This window comes from Ovis aries, chromosome 2 (genome assembly GCF_016772045.2).
Source record: "Ovis aries strain OAR_USU_Benz2616 breed Rambouillet chromosome 2, ARS-UI_Ramb_v3.0, whole genome shotgun sequence".
NCBI lineage: Eukaryota > Metazoa > Chordata > Mammalia > Artiodactyla > Bovidae > Ovis > Ovis aries.
This window is the reverse complement of record NC_056055.1, coordinates 17,894,437-17,917,303: the sequence shown is the minus strand read 5'-3', so window position 1 is coordinate 17,917,303 and position 22,867 is coordinate 17,894,437. Positions and strand designations below refer to the sequence as shown.

Sequence of the window (22,867 nt, the reverse complement as noted above, 5' to 3'; positions counted from 1 at the left end):
CTTGCGTGCAGACCAGCTACTGCATCTGAGGACTGAGAAGAAACACAGCCAGGGTAGTGCCAGGCTCTGCAGAAACTCTTCCCCTCCCCAGCCTGACCCAGAAAGGGCATGAGACGGTGGAGGAGTGTGGGCTGGTTTTGGAGTTAGACAGGCATGAGTTGCAACCCTAGTCTGTCACCCATGGGATTTTCAGGCAGGAATTTAATTTTTCTAAGCATTGGTGTCTTCATGTGTAAAGCAGAGATAATAACTTAAAAATTATTATGGGGATAAAATGGCACGATATATATAAAAGCAAAAACAGAATAGACACTTAGTAGTTGACAGTTTCTTCCTTTCCCCGTTTTCTCTCCAGGGCCTCCTAAGCCAAAAAACCATGGCGCAGTGGGAAAGGTATGAGATTAGAGGCTGGAAAATTAGTGTTCCAGTCTTTATTCAACTCTGAGGTGTGGTGACACTGGGCAAATCACTCAGTCTCTCTGAACCTTACTTTCTGCTGCTGAAAAATGTGGCGCTTGGACTAAATAATCTTTAAGGGCCCCTTCTATCACTCACTTTCATACAAATTATGATTAACTACCACTGTTAAGCAGTTGCTGTATGGCAGGCATGTTGCTCAGCAATGCACATATAGTATCTTCTCATGTATTATTATCCCTAGATTATGAGTGAAGAAAATGTGGTTTACATGAGCTTGGGAATTCTTCCCAGATTGAACAGCTAGTAAGAACAGGCCAGGAAGTGTTTGCCCTGACTTACTTTTTTAAACACATTAACATCTCCAGGGTTCCAAGTCTTTTTTCTGAACCACTAGGAAGTTCTAGGTCAGATTGAAACAGACAGTTCTTGGAACTAGACTTGGGGTTTCAGGCCTGAGGAATACTGATCCACTTGCAGCAGCATGAAACTGGCCCCACAGAGGAAGAATCTCATATCAGGAGGTGGGAAGGAGACACTGCAAATAGAATTCCTGGGCTTTCAATCAGGCCAGAGAGGGCATTGTGGGGATCCAGGAAGAGCCAGGCAGACAGGTGTGTCGTCAGCCAAGTGAGCAAGCAGTCAGCGTAAAGGTCAACACAGCAAGGCTGGCAGAGGCCTCACAGTGGCCAACTTGAGTTCAAGCAAAAATACAGACTATTTGGACTGCACCACTGTGGAGTGTGTAGGCTAGAGGGAGAGCTGTGACTTGGCAGCCAGCTTCTATTTCTAGAGACACAGGCTTCAGTCTGACTGGCAACAAGGAGCCTCAGGAAGACTCATGGCCAGGCCATGGAACCAAGAGTTGGGTAAGTGAACTGCTGTTAAGCTCCATATCTAGGACAATATTAAATAATGCCCTAAAACTTAGTGATTTGAAACCACAGAGATGTATTATTTCTCACAATTCTGTGGACTGGTTAGTCTCAGATGGGCAGTTCTTCAGCTCCGTGCAGTGTTGGCTGAGTGACTACATCAACTTTGAGCAGGGCTGTGGCTTGTTGCTTTTGTTGTTCACTTAGTAAGTCATGTCTGACTTTTTGCAACCCCATAAGCTGCAGCACACCAGGCTCCCCTGCCCTTCACCATCTCCCAGTGTTTGCCCAACCTTATGTCCATAGAATCGGTGATGCCATCCAACCATCTCATCCTCTTTCATCCCCTTCTCCTTCTGCCCTCAACCTTTCCAAGCATCAGGGTCTTTTCCAATAAGTCAGCTCTTCGCATTGGATTACCAAAGTCTTGGAGCTTCAGCTTCAGCATCAGTCTTTCCAATGAATTTACAGGGTTGGTTTCCTTTAGGATTGACTGGTTTGATCTCCTTGCTGTCCAAGGGACTCTCAAGAGTCTTCTCCAGCACCACAATGCAAAAGCACCAATTCTTCAACATTTAGCCTTCTTTATGGTCCAACTCTCACATCCATACATGACTACTGGAAAACCCTTAGCTTTGACTATGTGGACCTTTGTCAGCAAAGTGATATCTCTGCTTTTCAATACGCTGTCTAGGTTTGTCATAGCTTTCCTTCCAAGAAAGCAAGGGTCTTTTAATACATGACTGCAGTCACAGTCCACAGCAATTTTGGAGCCCAAGAAAATAAAGCCTGTCACTGTTTCCAGTTTTTCCCCATTTGCCATTAAGTGATAGGGCCAGATGCCATGATCTTGTTTTTTGAATGTTGAATTTTAAACCAGCTTTTTCACTCTCTTCTTTCAACTTCATCAAGAGGTTCTTTAGTTCCTCTTCAACTTCTGCCATTAAAGTGGTGTCATCTGCATATCTGAGGTTGTTGATATTTCTCCTGGCAATCTTGATTCCAGCCTGTGATTCATCCAGCCCGGCATTTTGCATGATGTAATCCGCATATAAGTTAAATAAGGAGGGTGACAACTCTCCTTTCCCAGTTGCAAACCAGTCCATTGTTCCATGTCCAGTTCTAACTGTTGCTTCTTAACCTGCATACAGGTTCATCAGGAGGTAGGTAAGGTGGTCTGGTATTCCCATCTCTTTAAGAATTTTCTAGTTTGTTGTGATCCACACAGTCAAAGGCTTTAACTTTTTCATAGCCAGCGAAACAGAAGTAGATGTTTTACTGGAATTCTCTTGCTTTTCCTATGATCCAACAGATGTTTGTAATTTGATCTCTGGTTCCTCTGCCTTTTCTAAATTCAGCTTGTACATCTGGAAGTTCTCCATTCACATACTCTTGAAGCCAAGAATACTGAAAAGGGCTTCACTCACACAACTGGCAGTGGTGGCTGACTGTAGGATGGGAGACCTCAGGTCTTTGTTGTTAGGGACCAAACGACGGGCTCTAGGACATGAGTCATGTTTACCAGAAAGAGACAGGATATGCACTCATCCTGCCTGGCCAATCATGTAACGCCAGCTACTCCTGTAACTGAGACAAAGAACTGCCTGTATATAAGCTGCCATACTCCTTTGTTCAGGGCTCTTGTCGGATTCCCTTGTGTGGGATGAGACTTGGGCCCTAGCGCGCTAGAGATAAACTCCCTTCTTGCCCTTGCATTACCGTGGTGGACTTGCTCTCTCTCTCGGTCGGTTCAGAGATACGGGCTCAGAGCATAACATTTGGGGGCTCCTCCGGGATCTCCGTCCCGCCGGGGAGGACAACTCTCCTGGTAAAAGGGACTAACCTCGTTAGGAGATAAGAGCTCTGAACACCGGTGCTAATGTTGCAGAAGCCCAGATTAAGTCCGGGGCCCAGTATTGTAGTGGGGAGGCATCTGGGTGTAAAGTGCAGAGGCGAGTCCAGTGTAAGGCCGGGACCTGGTTTCGTGCTGGGGAGGTGGCTGGCTCTGTGAACATCCTGCAGGTAAGATTGAGTGCATTGTCGGTGGCCACCTTGTGTTTGTTATCTGTTTGTCTATTCGTGGTGTCTGTGTTGCTCTTTGTGTGCTCTGTTGGCTCCCAGTGTACTTTTCTGTGATCATGGGACAAACAACTTCTACTCCTTTATCTCTTAGGATTAACCGCTTCTCTGATTTCAAGTCTAGAGCACAGAATCTATCATTGCTGGTGAAGAAAAGCAAGTTAGTAACTTTTTGTTCTGCCGAGTGGCCTGCTTTTGATGTCAGCTGGCCACAAGAAGGCATCTTCAGCCTGCCTACTATTCGAGCGGTCAGAGAGAAGGTGCTCGCCCCCTACCCTTCGGGACACCCAGCCAGACCAAACTCCATACATTTTGGTCTGACAGGACCTAGTGGAAAACCCCCTGGCCTGGCTAAAACCTTTTGTTTTTCAGCCCCTCACTTCCCTTCCCTCTTCCCCGCCCTTGCTTCCACAGGTTCCACAGGTTTCATCGGGAGAAGCCAGAAAGAGAACCAAGCCTTCAGCTCCTCCCAGAAAAAGGGGCCCCGCCTAGGGAACTCGGGGAAAGGCGAAAAAAAATGGCCGGCGTAGCGGAAGAAGACCCGGAGGTTCCCTCCTCCACCATTCATGCATTTCCGGTTCAGGTGGGGCCAGCCAGAGAGGGTGGAGAACGGACATATCAGTATTGGCCCTTCTCCACTAGTGATTTGTACAATTGGAAAACCCAGACTCCCTCCTTCTCTGAAAAACCGCAGGGTCTTATTGATCTTTTAGAGTCTATCCTGTTTACTCACAATCCCACTTGGGATGATTGTCAGCAACTGTTACAGGTACTTTTTACTACAAAGGAGACGCTAAAAAAATAAAAAGCGTCTCTACACCCGTCCAACCCCCTAAGGCTGAAGCTCCGGCATCGTCGACAAGACCAAGACAACTCGTCTAGACCATCTTATGGATGACCATGTTACTCTGCTCCGAAGCTGCCAGCGTGAACCTGCACCAACCCATCAAAATCACCTGAAAACTGCAAAATGGACTAACACGTAAAATGCTTAACTCCACCACCGCAATACATCCACCAAATACTTGGTGGCCAGACTTATACTTTGACCTTAAGCCGGTGGTAAATGTACCCTAAAAGAGGGGCAAGCTCAAAAATCATGCATTCTGGGCATGTCCAGGTGCGCCCAGGCATAACTAAAAGATCTGTGGGGGGATTCAGGGGGGACTCTGTGCTGCCCTAAAAAAAGAGTATTGTTTTTATGCTGATCACACAAAAATAGTTTAAAAATCTATGGCCAAAATAAGAGAGGGACTAGCCCAACGTAAACAAGAACGTGAGGCTCAACAAAGATGGTTTGAGTCTTGGTATTAACAATCCCCTTGGTTGACCACCCTAATCTCCACCTTGCTGGGACCCCTGCTAATACTTTTACTAATGCTTACCTTTGGCCCATGTATTATCAATAGACTTGTAGCCTTTGTAAAAAACGCATAAATACTGTACAGCTGTTTGTGCTTCGACAACAATATCAAACTGTGTCTCAGGACCGAGAGGAAGATTCCTCTATATGATCTAAGGACAGGGGGGAATGTTAGGGACCAAACGACGGGCTCTAGGACCTGAGTCATGTTTACCAGAAAGAGACAGGATACGCGCTCATCCTGCCTGGCCAATCATGTAACGCCAGCTACTCCTGTAACTGAGACAAAGAACTGCCTGTATATAAGCCGCCATACTCCTTTGTTCAGGGCTCTTGTCGGATTCCCTTGTGTGGGATGAGACTTGGGCCCTAGCACGCTAGAGATAAACTCCCTTCTTGCCCTTGCATTACCGTGGTGGACTTGCTCTCTCTCTCGGTCAGTTCGGAAATACGGGCTCGGAGCATAACATTTGTCACATGATCTCTTGTGTTCTAGGATCTCTCTCCACCAGAATAGACTGGACTTCTTTACACAGCAAGTGGCTAACACCAAAAATTAATCAATACACAAATAATCAATTGTGTTTCTTTATACCAGCAATAACAATTCGAAACTGAATTTAAAATTTTAGAAACAGTACCCCTGGCAATTCCAAAACATGAAATACTTAGATGTCAGCTATAAACTATAAAACACTGATGAAATAATTTTTCGTAAGAGTTAAACACATGAAGATATACCATATTCATAGATTGGAAGATTCAATATGCTAATATATCAATTCTCCCCAAATTTATTTCTAGACTTACATTGGGAAATCCCAACATTATCCTAATCAAGTTTTACAGCTATTTACAACTTGATTCTTAAAAAGGCAAAGGAACTAGAATAAACAAACAAAATCTAAAAATGAACAGCAATTGGATGAAGAGTCTCTAGTACATCCATACAGTGAAATACTACTGAACATTAAAAAAAAAAAAGAAAGATTGACATACACAACAACTAGGATGAATCTCACACACATTCTTTATTCTAAGGGACACATGCCAGACAAATTTTATAATACTATAAGATTCCATTTGCATGTCATTCTGGAAGAGACAAAAACATAGGAACTTACTATAATCAAGACCAGATGCTAATGAACATAAGATAGATCAATAAGACAAAACAGAGGGGCCAGGGAAAAAAAACACATATGGCCAGTGGGTTTTTGAAAGAGATACAAGGCAATCAAATAGGAAAAAGTTAGATTTGTGAGCAATGGTGCCGGATCAAATGGCCATCAATATATTACAAAAACATGAATCTTTTTTAATTATTTATTTTAATTGGAGGCTAATTACTTTACAATATTGTAGTGGCTTTTGCCATACATTGCCATGAATCTGCCACAGGTGTACATGTGTTCCCCATCCTGAACCCCCCTCCCACCTCCCTCCCCATCCTATCCCTCAAGGCCATCCCAGTGCACCAGCCCTGAGCACCCTGTCTCATGCATCAGACCTGGACTGGCAATCTATTTCATATATGATAATACACATGTTTCAGTGCTATTCTCTCAAATCATCCCACCCTTGCCTTCTCCCACAAAGTCCAAAAGTCTGTGTTTTACATCTGTGTCTCTTTTGCTGTCTCACATATAGGTTCATCATTACTATCTTTCTAAATTCCGTATATATGCATTAATATACTGTATTAGTGTTTTTCTTTCTGACTTACTTCACTCTGTATAATAGGCTCCATTTTCATCTACCTCATTAGAACTGATTCAAATGCATTCTTTTTAATAGCTGAGTAATATTCCATTATATATATGTACCACAGCTTTCTTATCCATTCATCTGCTCACGGACATCTAGGTTGCTTCCATGTCCTGGCTATCATAAACAGTGCGGCGATGAACATTCGGGTACATGTGTCTCTTTCAATTCTGGTTTCCTCAGTGTGTATGCCCAGAAGTGGGATTGCTGGGTCAAATGACAGTTCTATCTCCAGATTTTTAAGGAATCTCCACACTGTTCTCCATAATGGCTGTACTAGTTTGCATTCCCAGCAACAGTGTAAGAGGGTTTCCTTTTCTCCACACCCTCTCCAGCATTTATTGTTTGTAGACTTCAAAAACTTGAATCTTGGCCAATATCTCACACTTGGTACAAAATTTAACAAAATGGATTATAGACTTAAATGTAAAATGTAAAGTTAGAAAACTTTTAGCAGAAAATATTGTGACCTTGGGTTAAGCAAAGAATTCTTAGGACAACAAAGCACAATAAACAAAGTAAAAATATTGATAAATTGGACTTAAATTTTTAACATCTTGCTTTATTAAATACACTGCAATATTATCCTGGGGAAAGCAAAATAAAGGGCATAGAATAGATCAGTAAGTGCTAGGAGCTAAGAGTTAGTAGAGGGTTTTACCACAAAGAGGCAACATAGGGAATTCGAAGGGAGAAAACTGTCTAAATTCTGGTTGTCTTAGTAGTTACATAACTCTGTGTACTCGTTAAAATCACAAAACTACACAACAACAAAAGTAAATTTACTGTATAGGTATTTAAAAATAAGTAACATAGATAAAACTCAGTCAAAAAAAATCTAGTCACTATTCCTCCAGACCTACCATGGAGATGATACCAAATATTATCTCCATAGCAAAGAAACATTTCAAAATGCTCACACCCCTGTTAATAAAATAATAAAGATTCAATCAGAGAAATGTCACTTTGCCTCTCTGTTACACATATTTTTAAATTTTAAACAATACTCAGTCCTGGCAAAGGTATGATAAAATGGACACAATCAAATGCAATAAAAGGGCATGAGAATTTGTCTATCCTTTTTGGAAAGCAATATAGCAATATGCATCAAGAGCCTTAAAAGTGTTTTTACCCTTAAAGGCACTTCTCAGAATCAATCCTCAGGAAGTAATCAGAGATTCTGATGAGGTTCATTATCTTTTCTGCATTGCAATACTATCTCCCTCATCACAGGGACAGACGTGCAGCAGCTCCTAAACAAATGTTGCTGACTATCCGGACGGCAACTGACTTCCATAAAGCATCTGCTTCCAGCCAGGCACCTAGTAGGAAGAGAAGCCTCTTCTGCTTAGGTCTGTTTGGTCAGGATGCTGCCTTCTGTGTCACAGCGTTAAGGACTGTCTACACTGCCTGTGAACAACTGCAGTGGTGGTTACATTCTTAATGAGTTAGCAAGTGGCGCCCCTGGCTGTGCCCATAGAGACAGCAGGGGTCCTCATCCAGACTGACGGCTTTATGAGAGACAAACCTAAACCAGATGGGAGCAATCAAAGAGACAAGAGAGTCGGTTCAGCAGATACTGGGGGCTGTTGGGAAAGCTAAGGAACTGGGTCTGAAAGAACACTTAAAGAGGAAGAAAGACCCAGGTATAGGACACATAGTCAAGGTCTTGTTTCCAGACCCCACCACTGATGTCCATGCCCTAAGGAAAATTACTCTCTTTAATCTCAGCTAACAGTTTAATCTCAGCTCCATTAATCCCCGTACTCTGTATTCATCTAGTCACTGCTGTTTCATTTCTCCATTCTGACTGATTGACTGTCCGTTTACACAACAGCCTCGGGCCTGACCACAGTGCTCTGGGCACCACCTCAGTCCTGCCACCTGGGCTCTTCCCCCCTCCCAAGGCTCCTCGCACCCCCATCCACGATTTACCCCATATTTCCTCAGAGGTTATAACAAGTACTGCATAGGCTTGGCAATGGGACCAACTTATTAGGGAAGCAAGGAATATTTCCAGAATAACATCTCTTCAACTGGAGAACATTAATTCTGTATGGTGACTCTAACAACAGTGACCACTCCTAATATTTATTTAGCAAGCACTCTCTGTGTACTAGGCTCTGTGCCAAGTGCTCTACACATATTATAAATTGTTATGATTTAATTCATCAGTCAGACAGTTCAGGGACTCAGTCATGTCTGACTCGTTGCAACCTCATGGATTGCAGTACGCCAGGCCTCTGTGTCCATCACCAACTCCTGGAGTTTGCTCAAACTCATGTCCATTGAGTCGGCGATGCCATCCAACCGTCTCATCCTCTGTCATTCCGTTCTCCACATGCCTTCAGTCTTACCCAGTATCAGGGTCTTTTCAAATGAGCCAGCTCTTTGCATCAGGTGGCCAAAGTATTGGAGTTTCAGTTTCAACATCAGTCCTTCTAATGAACACTCAGGACTGATCTCCTTTACGATGGACTAGTTGGATCTCCTTGCAGTCCAAGGGACTCTCAAGAGTCTTCTCCAACAGCACAGTTTAAATGCATCAATTCTTTGGCAATCAATTCTTTATAGTCCAACTCTCACATCCATACGTGACTCCTGGGAAAACCATAGCTTTGACTAGATGGGCCTTTGTTGGCAAAGAAATGTCTCTGCTTTTTAATATGCTGCCTAGGTTAGTCATAACTTTTCTTCCAAGGAGCAAGTGTCTTTTAATTTCATGGCTGCAGTCACCATCTGTAGTGATTTTGGAGCCCCCCAAAATAAAGTCTGTCACTGTTTCCAATGTTTCCCCATCTATTTGCCAGGAAGTGATGGGACCAGATGCCATGATCTTCGTTTTCTGAATGTTGAGCTTTAAGCCAACTTTTTCACTCTCCTCTTTCACTTTCAACAAGAGGCTCTTTAGTTCTTCTCTGCTTTCTGCCATAAGAGTGGTATCATCTGCATATCTGAGGTTATTGGTATTTCTCCCGGCAATCTTATTCCAGCTTGCGCTTCCTACAGCCCAGCATTTCCCATGATGTACTCTGCATATAAGTTATTAAATAAGCAGGGTGACAATATACAGCCTTGACGTACTCCTTTTCCTATTTGGAACCAGTCTGTTGTTCCATGTCCAGTTCTAACTGTTGCTTCCTGACCTGCATACAGATTTCTCAGGAGGCAGGTCAGGTGGTCTGGTATTCCCATCTCTTTCAGAATTTTCCACAGTTTCTGGTGATCCACACAGTCAAAGGCATTGGCTTAGTCAATAAAGCAGAAATAGATGTTTCTCTGGAACTCTCTTGCTTTTTCAATGACCCAACAGATGTTGGCAATTTGATCTCTGGTTCCTCTGCGTTCTCTAAATCCAGCTTGAACATCTGGAGGTTCACAGTTCACATACTGTTGAAGCCTTCCTTGGAGAATTTTGAGCATTACTTTACTATTGTGTGAGATGAGTGCAATTGGGCAGATAGTTTGAGTATTCTTTGGCATTGCCTTTCTGTGGGATTGGAATGAAAACTGACCTTTTCCAGTCCTGTAGCCACTGTTGAGTTTTCCAAATTTTCTGGCATATTGACTGCAGCACTTTCACAGCATCATCTTTTAGGATTTGAAATAGCTCAACTGGAATTCCATCACCCACTAGCTTTGTTCTTAGTGATGCTTCCTAAGGCCCACTTGACTTCACATTCCAGAATGTCTGGCTCTAGGTGAGTGATCACACCATTGTGATTATCTGGGTAGTGAAGTTTTTTGTTTGTTTGTTTGTTTGTTTTTTGGTATAGCTCTTCTGTGTATTCTTGCCACCTCTTCTTAATATCTTCTGCTTCTGTTAGGTCCATACCATTTCTGTCCTTTATTGAGCCCATCTTTGCATGAAATGACTTCCTGGGTGGCTCAGAGGGTAAGGAGCCTGCCTACAGTGCGGGAGACCCAGGTTCAATCCCTGGGTGGGGAAGATCTCCTGGAGAAGGAGATAGCAACCCACTCTGGTATTCTTGCCTAGAAAATCCCATGGATGGAGGAGCCTGGTGGCCTACAGTCCATGGGGCTGCAAAGAGTCGGACACGACTGAGAGACTTCACATTCACTTTGCATGAAATGTTCCCATGGTATCTCTAATTTTCTTGAAGAGATCTCTAGTCTTTCCCATTCTATTATTTTCCTCTATTTCTTTGCATTGATCACTGAGGAAGGCTTTCTTGTCTCTCCTTGTTATTCTTTGGAACTCTGCATTCAAATGGGTATATCCTTCCTTTTCTCCTTTGCTTTTAGCTTCTCTTCTTTTCACAGCTATTTGTAAGGCCTCCTCAGACAGCCATTTGGGTTTTTGCATTTCTTTTTCTTGGGGATGGTCTTGATCCCTGTCTCCTGTACAATGTCACAAACCTCTGTCCATAGTTCTACAGGCACTCTGTCTGTCAGATCTAATCCCATGAATCTATTTATCAATTCCACTGTATAATCATAAAGGATTTGATTTAGGTCATACCTGAATGGTCTAGTGGTTTTCTGTACTTTCTTCAATTCTGAATTTGGCAATAAGGAGTTCATGATCTGAGCTATAGTCGGCTCCTGGTCTTGTTTTTGCTGACTGTATAGAGCTTCTCCATCTTTGGCTACAAAGAATATAATCAATCTGACTTCGGTGTTGACCATCTGGTGATGTCCATGTGTAGAGTCTTCTCTTGTGTTGTTGGAAGAGGATGTTTGCTATGACCAGTGTGTTCTCTTGGCAAAACTCTACTAGCCTTTGCCCTGCTTCTTTCTGTACTCCAAGGCCAAATTTGCCAGTTACTCCAGATGTTTCTTGACTTCCTACTTTTGCATTCCAGTCCCCTATAATGAAAAGAACATCTTTTGGAGGTGTTAGTTCTAGAAGGTCTTGTAGGTCTTCATAGAACCATTCAACTTCAGCTTCTTCAACATTATTGGTCAGGGCATAGAATTGGATTACCGTGATATTGAATGGTTTGCCTTGGAAATGAACAGAGATCATTCTGTTGTTTTGGGGATTGCATCCAAGTACTGTATTTTGGACTGTTTTGTTGACTATGATGGCTACTCCATTTCTTCTAATGGATTCTTGCCCACAGTAGTAGATATAATGGTCATCTAAGTTAAATTCACCCATTCCAGTCCATTTTAGTTTGCTGATTCCTAAAATGTTGATGTTCACTCTTGCCATCTCCTGTTTGACCACTTCCAATTTGCCTTGATTCATGGACCTAACATTCCAGATTCCTATGCAATATTGCTCTTTACAACATTGGACTTTGCTTCTGTAACCAGCCTCATCCACAATCATGTGTTGTTTTTGCTTTGGCTCCGTCTCTTCATTCTTTCTGGAGTTACTTCTCCACTGATCTCCAGTAGCATATTGGGCACCTACCAACTTGGGGAGTTCATCTTTCAATGCCCTCCTATCTTTTTGTCTTTTTATACTGTTCATGCGGTTCTCAAGGCAAGAATACCGAAGTGGTCTGCCAGTCACTTCTCTAGTGCACCACATTTTGTCAGAACTCGCCACCATGACCCATCTACCTTGGGGGGCGCTACATGGCATGGCTCAGAGTTTCATTGAGTTAGACAAGGCTGTGGTCCATGTGATCAGTTTGGTTAGTTTTCTGTGATTGTGGTTTTCAGTCTGTCTGCCCTCTGATGGAGAAGAATAAGAGGCTTATGGAAGCTTCCTGATGGGAGAGACTGACTGAGGGGAAAACTGGGTCTTGTTCTGATGAGGGGGCCATGCTCAGTAAATCTTTAATTCAATTTTCTGTTGATGGGTGGAGCTGTGTTCCCTCCCTGTTATTTACCTGTGGCCAAACTGATGCTGAAGCTGAAACTCCAATACTTTGGCCACCTAATGCAAAGAGTTGACTCATTGGAAAAGACCCTGATGCTGGGAGGGATTGGGGGCAGGAGGAGAAGGGGACAACAGAGGATGAGATGGCTGGATGGCATCATCGACTCGATGGACATGAGTTTGAGTGAACTCCTAGAGTTGGTGATGGACAGGGAGGCCTGGCATGCTGTGATTCATGGAGTCACAAAGAGTCGGACACAACTGAGCAACTGAACTAAACTGAACTGAAACTGCGAGGGAGGTTTTTCCAGTAGTCATGTATGGATATGAGAGTTGGACTGTGAAGAAAGCTGAGCACCGAAGAATTGATGCTTTTGAACTGTGGTGTTGGAGAAGACTCTTGAGAGTCCCTTGGACTGCAAGGAGATCAAACCAGTCCATTCTGAAGGAGATCAGCCCTGGGATTTCTTTGGAAGGAATGATGCTAACGCTGAAACTCCAATAGTTTGGCCACCTCATGCGAAGAGTTGACTCATTGGAAAAAACTCTGATGCTGGGGGGATTGGGGGCAGGAGGAGAAGGGGATGACAGAGAATGAGATGACTGGATGGCATCACTGCCTAGATGAAGGTGAATCTGAGTGAACTCCGGGAGATGGTGATGGACAGGGAGGCCTTGTGCTGTGATTCATGGGGTCGCAAAGAGTCGGACACAACTGAGCAACTGAACTGAACTGAATGAAGATAATGGTGACCTCCTTCAAAAGGTCCCATGTATGTACTGCTACACTCAGTGCCCCCAACCCTGCAGCAGGGCACCACTGACCTACACCTCCACTAGAGACTCCTGGACACTTCTGGGCAAGTTTGGGTCAGTCTCTTGTGGGATCATTGCTCCTTTCTCCTGGGTCCTGGTGCACACAAAGTTCTGTTTGTGCCTTCCAAGAGTCTACTTCCAATTCCTGTGTAAGTTCTGGCAGCTCTATGGTGGGGTTAATGGCGACCTCCTCCAAGAGAGCTTATGCCTACCCAAGCCTGTTGCACCCAGAGCCCCTGCCCCTGCAGCAGTCCACTGCTGACCCATACCTCCATAGAAGATGCTTAAACACAGTTTTGTCTCAGTCTCTGTGGGGTCTCTGGGTCCTGGTGCAACAAGGTTTGTTTGAGCCCTCCAAGCCTCTCTGGGGGGAGTGGGGATTGATTCTAAATGTGAATTTGCCCCTCATACAATCTTGCTGTGGCTTCTCTGACCTTGAACATGGGGTATCCCCTCAAAGTCACTCCAGCACTGCGCAGCTGCCGCTCCAGCACCATGCAGCTGGATTTAACTCATAGAGCAACCCTATGAGGTGGATATTTATATTATCATTATTAACATCCCAATTTTACATATAAGGAATTGAAATCTCAGAAAGGAATTTTCCCAGGACAAAAAGGCTAATAAGCAACACTGACAGAGGTCAGATTCTACTAGGCATGGGGGCTATAGGGTGAGCAAGAGAGATCCAGTCCCTCCCCTCAAGAAACTCATTGTCCAATAGATTATGGAAACCTCAATAGCTGTCCTAATTGACCAGAGAGCAGGGATTCAAAATCATATACCAAAGCCCAAGCATATAATCACAATACTTTCTCCTTCTCTCTTACAGCAAACAGTCCAACTGTGAGAAACAAATCCTGGAAATTCTCAGGCTAAAGTGAGCCACATACCTGTATGAGCAGGAGTTGATGATGAGTAGATGTTGTGTATGAGAGTACAGAATGTGTTGCAAGGCTTTACTTGAATGTTACCTTCTCAAAGAGGCCACTGTAACCATGTGCCTCCTATCAGCATTGTCAACACATCTTTCCCTACTTTTTCCATCCTACTTATCACCTTCTTTTGTAATATATGATTTATTACTCCTATTGTTTAGTATGAGCTTCCTCACACTTTATTATAAGCCCCCCAAGGACAGAGAATCCTACTTGTTTTGTTCACTGAGGTATCCTGGATGCCTAGACATAGCATGGTACACAAAAAATGCACCCAGTAATTATTTTTGTGTGAATCAATAAAGATGAAAATTATATAAAGATTTAGAAGCAGATGGTACTAATTAAACAGAAGCCAAGACAGAGCAAGAAGAAATGAGCTGGGAACTGAGTTCCCAATCAGCAGGATGAGAGTTAACCTCCCAGCAGTCAAGAGAGGTGTGCTGTGAGAATTGGAAGTGAGTGGTCAAAGCACATCACAGCCTGGAAACCAGACGACCCTGCAGGAGGTAGAGTGGCTGTGTGTCTCTGTGCTCGGAAACACATCAGAAACCTGACATCCAGGAAGCTAGGGTGGATCAGGAAGAGTCCAGCCATCTGTGTTCTGCAAGAAGCAGGGAGTCAGGAGGTCAATGAGCACTCAGGGCCTGGGGATCAAAGCAGGCAAAGGCCAAAATCCAGGAAGTCTGGGAAGGCAAGATAATAGTACCCATCCACCAAAACACAGAGAAGAGCCCAGTCCTAAAGGCAGAGATTGTGAGAGCTAACGTTTCTTTCAATTACTCTCCAAGGAGGCATATGGTGCTTAGGACTGCAGAGGTGAGCAGGGCAGGGAGCATGGTTTAATGGCATCTCTCTTCCCAGCTTCAAGTTTAGTGGCTTCATTTCATAGCATGAAATTGGCCATGGTGGAAGTATTGACACCATGGAAATTGGGAAATACTATAAATCAGGGATTGTTTGCTTGTTTTTTGGGTAGCTGGTTGTTAAATATTTACCAGCACACTGCTAGTATGGAACCGAGGCTACAGGGAGGCTCGGTTCTCAACTAGAAGATGGCAGTGGAATTGCAGGTAGGTACTTAGGCTAAGGCAGACTCCATGGAAAGCTCCTGTACCCTTTGACAACTGCAGACAGAGTAAGGAGTCAGCTTAATAGAACGCTTCCCTGGGGTTCTCCTGTTCACTGTAGAACTTACACAGAAATTCTGTCTCTTAACTTTGGAAGCCAGAGGCTTGTTTGAACTCATTTATTGTTTATTCAGTTATTCAACAAGTACTAATCAAAGGCTTATCATGTGCCTGGGTAGCATTAGACCATCAGGGTAATGAGACAGATTGTTCCTGCCCTCATGGGACTTATTGATGATCAAATGTGGCTTGTAAACTCATTTAATACAGCCTTCAAGTTAGGGGTGGGATTTCTTTGGAAGGAATGATGCTAAAGCTGAAACTCCAGTACTTTGGCCACCTCATGCGAAGAGTTGACTCATTGGAAAAGACTCTGATGCTGGGAGGGATTGCGGGCAGGAGGAGAAGGGGACGACAGAGGATGAGATGGCTGGATGGCATCACTGACTCGATGGACGTGAGTTTGAGTGAACTCCGGGAGTTGGTGATGGACAGGGAGGCCTGGCGTGCTGTGATTCATGGGGTCACAAGGAGTCGGACACGACTGAGCGACTGAACTGAACTGAAAGAAGGAAGAGGAAGAAGAGGAGATAAGACAGAGACCCTGTGTGGCCTGCAAAGCCTAAAATATCTACGAAGCTGGAGGCATAACCCTCCAGACAATACTACAAAGCTAATCAAAACATTGTGGTATTGGCACAAAAACAGGCATATGGATCAATGGAACAGAATAAAGAGCCCAGAAATAAACCCACCCACCTATGGTCAGTTAATCTTCAACAAAGGAGGCAAGAATACAAAATGGAGAAAAGACAGTCTCTTCAGCAAGTGGTGTTGGAAAAGCTGGACAGTTTCATGTAAATCATTGAAGTTAGAACACACCCTCAACACAACACACAAAAATAAACTCAAAATAGCTTAAACAATTAAATATAAGACATGATACCATAAAACTCCTAGAAAAGAACATAGGCGAAACACTCTCTGGCATGAACCATATTTATGCTTTCTTAGGTCAGTCTCCCAAAATTATAGAAATAAAAGCAAAAAATAAACAAATAGGGTCTAACCAAACTTATAAATTTTTTCACAGCAAAGGAAACCATAAACAAAATGAAAAGACAACCTAAAGACTAGAGAATTTATTTGCAAACAATGTAAGCAATAAGGGCTTAATTTCTAAAATAGACAAACTGCTCATACAACTCAATACCAAAAAAACAAACAACACAATCAAAGACTGGGCAGAAGACCTACATAGACAATTCTCTGAAGAAGACATAGAGATGGCCAACAGGCACATAAAAAGACACTCATTATTGCTAATTATTAGAGAAATGCACATCAAAACTGCAATGAGGCATCACCTCACATCAGTCAGAATGATGACCATAATAAATGCTAGAGAGGGTATAGAGAAAAGGAAACCCTCCCACACTGTTGGTAGGAATGTAAATTCATGCAGCTGCTATGGAAAACAGTATAGAGGTTGCTTTAAAAATTTAGAATTACCATATGACCTAGCAATTCCACTCCTGGGCACATATCCAGAGAAAACTCTAATTCCCTAATTTAAAAAGATACATGTACCCCAACAACCACTGCAGCACTACAGCCAAGACACAGAAGAAACCTACATGTCCATCAACAGATGAATGGATAAAGAAGATGTGATACACACACAAATAAACATATTAATAAATGGAATTAGAGATTATCATACTAAGTGAACTGTCAGACAAAGAAAGACAAATATCAAATGATATCACTTATATATGGAATCTTTAAAAAAGTGGTGACGTGAAGTGAAGTCATTCAGTCGTGTCCGACTCTTTGCGACCCCACGGACTGTAGCCCACCAGGCTCCTCCGTCCATGGCATTCTCCAGGCAAGAATACTGGAGTGGGTTGCCATTTCCTTCTCAGAAACAGACTCACAGACAAATTTATGGTTACCAAAGGGGACAGGGAAGAAGGGATAAATTAGGAGATTGAAATTAACAGATATACACCACTATACCTCTTGCCTGGAAAATCCCATGGACGAAGGAGCCAGGTAGGCTGCAGTCCATGGGGTCGTGAAGAGTCGGACACGACTGACCGACTTCACATTGACTTTTCACTTTCATGCATTGGAGAAGAAAATGGCAACCCACTCCAGTATTCTTGCCTAGAGAATCCCAGGGATGGGGGAGCCTGGTGGGCTGCCATCTATGGGGTCGCACAGATTCGGACACGACTGAAGCGACTTAGCAGCAGCAGCACCACCACCACCACCACTATACATAAAATAGATAAACAACAAGCAAAGCACAGAAAATGATATTCAATATCTTATAACAAATTATAATGGGAAAGAATATGAAAAATACGTATATACATACACATAAATGTTTCTCAATTACTTTGCGATATACCAAAACTATTAATAATACAACACTGTAAATCAACTATACTTCTATAAAAAAAAAAAAAATTTACTGTCCAGCCCATTACAAAAAAGCTTTGTCAAATTTTTGTCTAGCAGCAGAGATAAATCTTACTTTTTCACAGCCCCCACAGTCAGCCATTAAAAGACCAAGGTCTGAATCAGGACTTGACCGAGGAAAGAACCATGAGTAGAGGAGGTGGTGCTTAAAGGGAATGAGTCTAGATATCTCCTGGGCTACAGCTCAGTGTTAGCTTATAAGAAATCGGCAAATATTTGTAAATATTTAGCTAAGTGGACCAGAGAATGAGACTGAGGCACACAAGTTCAGTGCAAGAAGAAGGTAGGTAAGCCCAAGAAGTCAAGAGGAAACAAAGTCAGATGACCTTTACTTTTGGTTGAGCAGTGAAGACAGAGAACAGTAAGAACAGCTAACACTTCTAGAACGCCTGCTGTGTACCAAATCCTATTCCAAGTACACTGTTCATTGTAACACATTTAATGTTCTCAACAGCCCTGTGAGGTTGGTCCTATTCTTATTATTCCCACTCTACAGAGGAAGAAACTGAGGTACAGACAGGCAAAGTAACTTGCTAACAGTTGCACAGTTCATAAGTAATAAAACCAGGATTTAAAACCAGAAAATCCTATTTAGGATCTATGTTCTTAACCACCACACTGCACTCTCTCTCAGACAGACTGGTAGGAAAAGCAAACAGAGTAGGTGGAAAAGGAGAAGAGGAGTGTGGTGATTAGTTGCATCTGAATACAAGGACAGACAGACAGGGAAAAGCAAGTCATATTTTTGGAGGAAAAGTCCAGGCCACACTCAGAGGTGACAGTGAGCATTTTCCAATCACTTCACAGTCATGGTTAATGCCGCTCTGTGCCAGGCTCTGTGACAGAAGCCAAGGGTACAGAGATGCGTTTGATTTGGGCTAGAGGGGATCCAGTCATGAGTTAACAGGCAATGCTAATACAGCACTGTGGAGGATTAAGTCCTTTACAGCACTGTGGAGGCCCAGCAAGGAAAGAAACTCCACCCAGTATATTTGGAAGCTGTACTAGAAAGCTTAGAGCCAGGTGCCAGGATGTAGGATGCAGAGCTTGCGCTGTCTTGGGTCACCTGGATAAACCACCTCCATAATATGTCACAAAAAGACAAGGTTCAAAGGAGCACTGCAGAGTCCAACAAATATCCACATGCCAAACAAATGAAGCAAAGGCATAAATTCTGAAAGAAGTAGTGGGTCAAAAACCCAGCAGCTATAAGAATTAGGGGTACGGTGGCAGGTAGGCAGCTGGAGAGCCCAGATCAACCAGCAGAAGCCAGAACAGAGCAGGTAGAGATGGACAAAAGGGACCTAGACATGCCAGGGTCTTCATGCCATGCCATCTTCCCTACCTCACAGCTTTGTCCCTCATCTTATTTCCTAACAGCTGACATGCTACCAGCCTTAAGAATCAGGAAGTTGCTGACTTTGGTGCCCCCTAGTGCTGGGGAAGACCGGTCCAGAGTTAAGCATTTAATGCTAATACTTCTATACTCTGCCACCATCCAGCTGACCTTCCCAGGATGAGCTAACAGTCTTCCTCTAAAAGGAAGTGTCCAGCTCCTTTTCTCACTCGCATTTCTTCCTGGAAACATTCCATCCAGAGCTTAAGGCTGCCAGTGACCTGACACTGTTGATGATTTCACAGTCTCCCTCTGGGAAATGAAGTGACTTAGCAGTCATTAAGACCAAGATAACAGTGCAAGTTGTCAGTGGTTCCTTGCAGAGCAGAGAAATGTCAAGGCTGTTGGGTGTCTAAATGGAGTCACAGGTCCTAGGGTTAATGTAACAGGGGGAAAAAAAAAAATGACAGTGTACAGAGTTGAAGGCTAGTCCAACAATTATCAAGTCCCCAGGGAGTCTCCATAAAGACTTGTTGACTCTGTTCTAACAATAGGAAGGGTGGTATGCTACACCATAGTTCTTCCTTCCTGATTTCCAGCATACTGACCTACACTCCTATACTGGACATTACCAGTGGACAATCACTGCTGTGCTTTTAATATATTAGATATCCATAAGCCATCCATGTTTGGCCAAAACCCCTCCTCAGAGGAACTATTCACCCCACCCCATCCATATGGCAAATTCCTACATGGCCTTGTCTTCCCCAGCACATTTGGTTAGTTAGGGATGAAGCTCTTGATCCTGGGAGAGCTAACCAGAGCCCTTCTTTACGATTCTCTCAACTGGAATAAGAGAATCAGTCTATGCTTATCCACACTGCATGCCCCTCTACTTGCTCTAGTGTTTCTCAGCCACTGCAACTGAGGTCTACTTGGTCTGTTTCTCTGGATTCCAACTCACTGCATCATTCTTGGCTATTTCTTCACTATCAATATGTCTTCAAAGTATTCAGAGCCTCCAGCCAGCAAGATAAGTTAGCCACTGCCATCCAGCATCAAGGGCTGAGCCTAGAAAAGCATAATAAATCTGCGAATGTTGTATAGTACAGTACAGACTAGAACTGCCACCAGAAGTCAGAAAAGGGAAAAATCAGTGTGGGGTCTTATCAAACAAATGGCTAGAATTTAGAGAGATAGAAAGGGCATTCTAATCTAGAAAAAATAATGACAATGAAGCAGAAAAGAGCTTAGGTCCAGAGGTCTGCAGACAAGAAATGAACTTGACTGGAGTGAGTCCTGTAAGAATGGGACCGTAGAGCTCTGTGGAAAGCTGCAGAGTTGGGGTTCCGTTCTACAGTATGGGGTTAAAGTTTTCCAGAACACAGCTGACTTCAAGAGATACTGAGTAAAATTCAGACGGCAAGAGGGCAAAACTGACTACTATGCTCAGAAACGATTGGTAACCCAAGATAAAAATAAGTACAACACATCCAATTACAGAATGATCATTCATGTAACAGAGATATCATTTGTCAGACTGCTTATGCCTGTATAGAAGGACATATAACAGTTTGTGCAGTTTATGCTCACGAACTCCCAAAGTATGGTGCGAAGGTTGGCCTGACAAATTATGCTGTGGCACACTGTACTGGCCTGCTGCTGGCCTGCAGGCTTCTGAATAGGTTTGGTATGGACAAAATTTACGAAGGCCAAGTCGAGGTGACTGGAGAGGAATACAATGTGGAAAGCGTTGATAGTCAACCTGGTACCTTCACCTGTTACTTCGATGCAGGACTTGCCAGGACCACTACTGAGAATAGTTTCTGGGGCCCTGAAGGGAGCTGGCAATGAAGGTTTGTCTATCCCTCACAGTATCAAATGGTTCCCTAGTTATGATTCAGAAAACAAAGAATTCAGTGCTGAGGTACACCGAAAGCACATCATGGGGCAGAATGCTGCAGATTACATGTGTTATCTGATTGAAGAGGATGAGGATGCCTACAAGAAACAATTCTCTCCATTCATAAAGAACAACATAACTCCATACGTGATGGAGGAGATGTATAAAAAAGCTCATGCTGCAATATGAGAGAATCCAGTGTATGAGAAGAAGCCTAAGAAAGAAGTTAAAAAGAAGAGGTGGAATCAGCCCAAAATGTCACTTGCTCAGAAGAAAGATCAGGTAGCTCGGAAGAAGGCAAGCTTCCTTAGAACTCAGGAATGGGCTGCTGGGAGTTAATAAAGTGAAAGTGAAAGTTGCTCAGTCATGTCCTACTCTTTGCGACCCCATGGACTGTATAGTCCATGGAATTCTCCAGGCCAGAAGACTGGAGTGGGTATCCTTTTCCTTCTCCAGGGGATCTTCCCAACCCAGGGATCGAACCCAGATCTCCCACATTGCAGGCGGATTCTTTACCAGCTGAGCCACAAGAGAAGCCCAGGAATTAATAAACCAAACCACAATCATCTATCTGGATTTTTCAGGTAAAGACAATAATAAACATATCAAACAAGAAAAAAAAAAAAGAATGGGAACATAATGCCATCTGCAACAACATGGATGGACCTAGAGATTATCACACTAAGTAAATCAGACAAAGACAAATATCATATGGTATCACTTATACATGGAATCTTAAAAAAAGATAACAAATGAATGTTTCTGCAAAGCAGAGACAGATTTACAGACTTTGAAAACAAATTTATGGTTAAGGAAAGGGAAATGTTGAGGGGAGGGATAAAGTAGGAGTTTGGGACTAACACATATACATTCCTACATATAAAATAGATCATCAACAAGGACCTACTGTATAGCACAGGAAACTCTCCTCACTATTCTATAAACACCCACATGGGAAAAGAATCTGAAAAAGAATGGATCCATGTATGTGTATAACTGAATCAGCTGTATACCTGAAACTAATGCGACATTGTAAGTCAACTATACTGCAACATTAAATAAAAATTTAAATTTAAAAAATGGGACCAAATTAGGTGAATCTGAGAGATTATACAAGGTCTTAACAATAAAGCAGAGGAGATTAGACTTGATATGCAGGCAGGTATCATGGTAGTTTTTGACAGAAAAAGAAGGAAGGGGCTTTCCTGGTGGTCCAGTGGTTAAGAATCTGCCTTGCAATGCAAGGGACACCAGTTTGATCCCTCAACGTCCAGGAAGATCCTACATGCCACAGAACAACTAACCCTATGCACCGCAACGACTGAACTGGCACTCTTGAGCCCACAAGCTGCAGCTACTGCAGCCCATGCACCCTAGAGCGTGTGCTCTGCCACAAGAGAAGCCACCGCAATGAGAAGCCCTCACACCACAACTAGAGAGTAGCTCCCACTCTCCACAACTAGAGAAAGTTTGTGCAATAACAAAGTCCCAGCACAGACAAAATATAAAAATAAACAAATAAATAATTTTTTTAAGAAGGAAAACAATAGTTTAGCTATGTATCTCTCAGAGAAGATGAGACTCCCCCTGAGCTACAAAGAAGATGAAAGAGGGGATAATGCTTATTCTCCCTACCAAAAGCATCCTTCGTCTTTCTAAAGGATTTATCATTGGATATTTTGAGACTTTTTTTTGTTAGAGTACTATTCAATTTAGAAATTTAGAAAATATAGACAAGCAAAATAAAAAATGAAAGTCTCCCAAAACTTCATGTACAAAATAAGCATTAAGACATTTATATACATACTTCCAAATGACTTATTATATGTATTAATTAAAATTGATATGTGTTATACAAATATGGTTCTTCTCACTTAGCAATATGTGTTCCATTGGTTGCTTTTCAGTGATAAATTCCTCTATTATATTTAAAATATTATCTGATTCAAAAACCTGAAA

At 42.9% G+C, this 22,867-nt stretch overlaps 1 long non-coding RNA gene and 1 pseudogene across 1 annotated transcript; both read left to right on the top strand.

Moving 5' to 3' along the window:
* The first annotated feature begins 2,696 nt into the window (after positions 1–2,696).
* Positions 2,697–5,645, top strand: LOC121818532 (uncharacterized). The gene is made up of 2 exons (XR_006058501.2): positions 2,697–3,314; positions 3,786–5,645. It is a non-coding gene; the product is annotated as an uncharacterized LOC121818532 (long non-coding RNA).
* A 9,462-nt stretch (positions 5,646–15,107) lies between these two features.
* Positions 15,108–21,219, top strand: LOC105606854 (large ribosomal subunit protein uL18-like; annotated as a pseudogene).
* The last annotated feature ends 1,648 nt before the right edge of the window (positions 21,220–22,867 follow it).